Genomic DNA, 5,995 nt, shown 5'->3' on the forward strand with positions numbered 1-5,995 from the left:
AAGTGTGAACTGGGAAATCATACATTTGTACAATCACTACAGAACAGGCAGCGTTTAACAGGAAAAGTATTTTTTTATGACAGCTCAATTCGTACATCAAGTTATAAATTGTAAATGTCCACTTATTCAGAATTGAGGGACTTATTGTCAGTTAGAGGACACGGAGTGAAAGAAAGAAATTTCAAATATGCTCACAAAACTGTTATTTTTCCCTCGACGGATCACATTGTTTAGAGGATCAAATGCCCTTTTGGCTGTTTGTGCAAGGTTAAAGAAGGGGAGACGAGAGCACGCATTCAGCTATGAATGGAATTCATAGCTGAACAGGTGGCAGTCCTGGGGGCCTGATAAGACCAGATGGCTTTTAGGTCGATCTCCTAATTACCAAGATGTGGCTGTGGGATTAAGATATGTAGGAGGGCCAATACTCTTTTGAGTCTAAAGAAAAAAAAGAAAAAAAAAGAAGAAAATCACTCCTTCCTGAAAGGCATTAAAGGAATGTACACATAAAATAATAAACAAATGCTGCTGGCAGCACAGAGCTATAGATTTTTTTAAATTGTGAATTATTGCTGCCATTCAAGAAGCTTCTGTGATTGACGCTGATGATGTATGTCAGAGTATAAAATCCATCTATGTATTTGCTTTGCTGCTATTTTTTTTCCTAACAACTCACTACATTGATCAAGATAAAATAACAAAAAATCATTATTTTGTAAGATTTATAATAGTCAATACTGTAAATGGAGAAAAAATGATTTGGATTTAAGGAACATAATGGTAGATTTTATTTTGTTAAGATTACATAAAGGAAAGGCCAATGATTAGTTTAAATCATTTATCATAAAAAAACGTGTACCACAATGCATGCATTAATAAAAAAAAATAAAAAAAACTTTCAAATAAAATAAAACAAAAACACGTTGTCTCCTTAAAAACACTTTTAAAATGGATAAGCCACAGAAGAATAAATAAAGCCATAAATTCTCATAAAAACAAAATCTTTAATAAAAAAGTGGCCCTAAAGTGGAAATTATATCAATACATAAATTAAACAACAAACAAAACAAAAAGATGTTAAAGATCACAAAAAATAGGAAAAGAAAAAAAATATTTCTGATTTAGAAATCAAAACATAATTCCACTGACCAAAATGTAAAAACTTAAATTAATATGTAATTAAATAAATAACAACATTTCAGAAAACAAAAGTAAGTTCCAAAAATCAAAATAAAATGTTAAAACATGCAACAAAACAAGAAACTGTACATCACAGAGTGGAATATGACGTTTGATATTTGGAGAAGAGAGAAAGTAGAAGGTTGCATTGACTGAACTGTTATCATGCCAAATAACTATTAATCGAAAAGGTGAACAAATGTCATCCAATCATATTACCTACCTTTTTACAGTGTGTTGTTTCATTTTTTAAATTCATTTTCATTCAATTACTTTTTATTTTTCATTTAAATTTCTTTTAATTTTTTACATTTTTCATATAACTTCTTTGATTTAGTTTTATTGTATTTATATATATATATATATATATATATATATATATATATATATTTTTTTTATACAAATATGTATATATTAGGGCCAGTTTGGACACATTTTTTTTTCTTTTAAATTATGACTTTATATCTGATAAATTTACGATTAAAAAGTTTTAACTGTTAAATTACGAGAATAAAGTTGTGTATATTTGACATTAAAAGTCACAACTTTGAAAGTCACTAATATTACTTTAAAAGTGGTAAATTTACCTGAAAAAATAACACATTTACACAAGGAAAAGCAAAGAGAATGAAAATTGAGTTATGGATGTCTCCTGCTCCAAATGAAACATCCCAATTCAATACAAAACAACAAAAAGTAATGAAAATAGTCCGCTACGTTAGCGCAACAAGATTGAAAATAACAGAAACTAGACCTCTTAACACAGAATTTGAGGAAATCTTGTCTTTTGTGGATAAAGAAATGACTATAATCGGACAGCTGTTAGGATATCAACGGTCACTGCAGTAATCTTGCAAGCCACCCATCAAGGAATAAAACATTGATCAAACGTAAATCAATCAAAGGAGTTTCCAAACGTTTGTAACATATCAATAAACATTCAGTTTGCCTGTTCTGACCAAACTGAGTTTAGTTAGCCTGCTCTGGTGCGATTGTATGTTCACTTCGACTTTAAATCTCGTAATTGTATGACTCTAAATCTCATATTAATATTGTTATTATTATTTTATTTTATTATTTTTTTGGTGGCCCTAATACTCTGTCATAGATTTACGCTTTGGTTTCTGAAAATTTGTTTATTTAATTTTTTTTTTTTTTAACGTCATTGTGATCTTTATTAAGTTGTGTGTTGAGGGATTTGATTATGTTTTGGACTTCAGGACAAACCTATAAGAGACATAAAGCTTAGACTCCAAACTATATCTACATTCAATTTTCAGTACACATCTACTCACTTATAGGAAAACACTCGTACTGAAAAAGAAAAAAAATCCATAAATCACTATTAAAAGTTTCTGTATTAGGACAAAAATATTTATAAACAATTAATATTATTATAGTTTGGGTTTGAATATTGTTTTATGATGGCTCTGTAGCATTTAAAACATTATTTTAAAAAATCAGAATTGTAATGATAAATGTGCCTTTTTTGCTTATGTTTGAATTTAATCGATAGTTAAAGAGTAACAAAAATAATAAAACTTTATTTTTAATAATTTTGCCATTGGACATGTTTACTTTTAATGTACTTTGACTCTTTTGACATTGTTTCAGGGGCTGAATGGAACAACAGTTCACTTCTGTTAATTCTTATTGATCTGTGCATTTCCAGTGGTGCTCCTGCGACTGCTAAACACTTTTTCGCTCCTTTAAAATACTTTTAAAGAGTCTGACAATGTCAGAGCAAATACTGCTAATAAGGCGGGCTCATGAGAGTTTCAATTAACAACAGGAAAATCTCATTCTATGTGAGATTAGAAATAGTCCAGGCATGCTTACTTGCTATTTAGCTTGACTTTGCAGATTATTCAAAGACATCTGGGCAATTTAGGGCATTTAAAGCAACCATAATGAGAAGTGCAGGCCAATCATCGTGACCTACACAGAGGACTTCTTGAGGAAAAAAAGTGTGGGGGATTACTTTGACTGTATTACTCCGGCAGAAACTACTACCCCGCATTACAGTGAGAGTTTGATGGAGGATTCTAATGCAGTGCGGAGGGATTAAACTGCTATGATTAATCCAGAATCCCTCAGGAAATTAAACAGATAAGTGGTGGGTTATAAGAATTCAGCTTACTTGAAAGGAAATCCATTCTCTGTGGCCCTGCACCTCAATCCTGGTATTAGTACGTTTGCTACTACCGCATGTTCACGTAAAACGGAAAAAAAGAAAAACAAACGGAGACACTAAAACTCATATCTCCTGCTAAACACATTCAAATGGGTTTGCACCAGTTATTACTCTCCTACTGTGCTTTCAATTAGTATTTTGAAATTCAATTTACACCCACTGTTATGCCTATGTAAATTGTTGAGGACGGAGGTAAATGATGTTTATTATTAGTCTAAATAGCTGCCATAATGCTTCTTTTTTTGGTTAGATTGCAACAGCTACACTGCCATTGAGTTGTCTAAGAAATATTTTCCAACTGTCATAAAGGTTATTTTCTAAGATTTACAGTAGCAAAGCAAAAGTTCAGAAAATAACTATTAATTATAACATAACTGTAACAATTTAATGTATCTTTAAACAGTTATTTTATTTATTTGGGGAAAAATGTTAAACTTACATTTTTGTTACATTTTTTAACACCTGTCACTTAAAGAGGATTTATAGAGACAAAATAAATTTAGTTTTAGTTGGTTTCACTGACTAATCCTGTTTTATATGACATATTTGTACTTTAAATGCCAATACAAATATTTGTTTGCTAGAAAATTATTATCTAAAAGTAGTAAAAAAAGGAAAATAAAAATCAAAATATGCAGCATTTGTCATCAGTAATAGTGCAAAAAAAAACTTCAATAAAAAAGTGACCACTATGTAAATGACTGAACAGCACTTTAACAACTTTATGAATAAAGTAAAAAATAAAAAATAAAGTACCATTAGCTGTCTCACACAGGTAGTTCTTCTGTTCTGACCCATTTCCAGGGGGAGGGGTGAGCTGCAGACACAACTGCAGCCATTTGGCAGCCCAATCTAAACCTTAATATTGAATTTCAAGCAACAAGGTATGATATCTCACTTTTGGAGTCTTTGAAGTGACTCAACCATGGGTTTGAACTGACAACCTTCCAGTCTGAGCGCAGTCACCTCTCCACCAGATAGTTCATTAAACATTGTGAGTTAAATAACCCACAATTTGTCAGATGCATAATGTCGGTTAGTTAAATTTGCCAAATGTATCTGTTTAGTTCCAATAAATGACCAAAACTGATGCACAGTTAATGTTATTTCTGCTCATTCATGGGCAAAAACTTAACTGCAAAAGCAGGCTCCTTGGAATTAAACAATTCAAACCCCACTGACAGATTTTCTTTAAAAAATCTGCCAATTGGGTGAGAAAAAATGATTCTCATTTCTTAGAATTCTTATTTTAAGAAAAAAAATATTGTAAGAAGGAATTATTTTGTCAAACTAAGGTTATTTTCTTAATACGATTATTTTTCTTGTTTAAATAAGAAGCAATGATTTTTTTTTTTACTTTTTTAATGTTCAGTTATTGCAGTCTGTGACTTCAAACTTTGCACATGGTTTGCTAACATTTTCCTGCATTTGTGGCATTCAGTAGTAGTTTATTTCTGGGCTCACATGTCATCTCTCTTAGAAAAATACTGTCAATAATCCAATTACTACCAGCATAATAAAATGTGTTTTCCAGTTGTATGGTAATAGTATCCTGTTGTGCAGCTGCTGAGCCACTGTGTTAGCATGAACAGCTGTCGGAGCAGGACCGCTGATGTAATGACAGGCCTTCATGAAGCTATTCACTAATGTGTGAATGAGAGACCTTTCACTAACTGTGTTGTTTTCATGACAGGACTGCATGGTTTACAGATGCAGGGAATAGCAGCTTGCTCTTTGGTTAAGTGATTTATAGATTCTGTCACTGTCCCTCTCTATCACAGTGGATTTCTGACACAAATGAAATGATTCAGAGGCCTGTTTTGTGTTGACCGAAAATAAAGTCATTTAGAAATCACAGTAATCAAGTGAAATCAATTGGTGGGGGCTCGTTTGGCGCAGGGTGAATGGGTACAGTAGCAGAGATGTTCAGTTCCCAGCACAGGCAGTTCTGTTTTGGCTTTGTTCCCTGCTGGACTTGTAATAGCTGGCGGTCCTTCTGAGTCAAGGCCAGTAAAGAATCATGTCCTTGTCACTGCAGTAGGAGCTTTTTACTAGATGTCAGACGGGGCAAGGATCTGAGTGTGAACAGCACTGTGTGTGCCCTGCCCATGTAGCCCGCTTGCAGGAACACAAACAGTTTAATGGTTTGAATGTATGTTCTCTAGGAGTTTGTGCAGAGAGCCATTGCAGTGATTTTTTTTTTTTTTTTAAACCAGGCAAAAGACTTGAACGCAATCTCTCACTTCAGACATTTCTGCTATAACTCCTAATCAGCTGAGACATTTTTTCTGATTGATGTGCCATTTCATTTATCTTCCTGCTGATCACATGTTGCAACCTGGGTGGCTGAATTCATTTACTTCAGTGAGCCAACGCAATGATGTCATCTGTCACTGACACACATATGCATACACATTTGCCTGCACATGAAATTGCATGTAAGGATGGCGATAACCATTTCTGGTAAAAAAAAAAAAAAAAAAAGAAGAAAAAAAAAGGATTGCTCTTGGATGTTGGAATTGGTTTGATCCTGCAACACTCAGAGGGATTTTAAGACTGAAAAATGGAAGTCTACGAGAGAGTAGTGCCATCATTGTCTTTTTTTTTTTTGCATGTGTATTC

Source organism: Oryzias melastigma, linkage group LG15 (genome assembly GCF_002922805.2).
Source record: "Oryzias melastigma strain HK-1 linkage group LG15, ASM292280v2, whole genome shotgun sequence".
In the NCBI taxonomy this organism is placed as follows: Eukaryota; Metazoa; Chordata; class Actinopteri; order Beloniformes; family Adrianichthyidae; genus Oryzias; species Oryzias melastigma.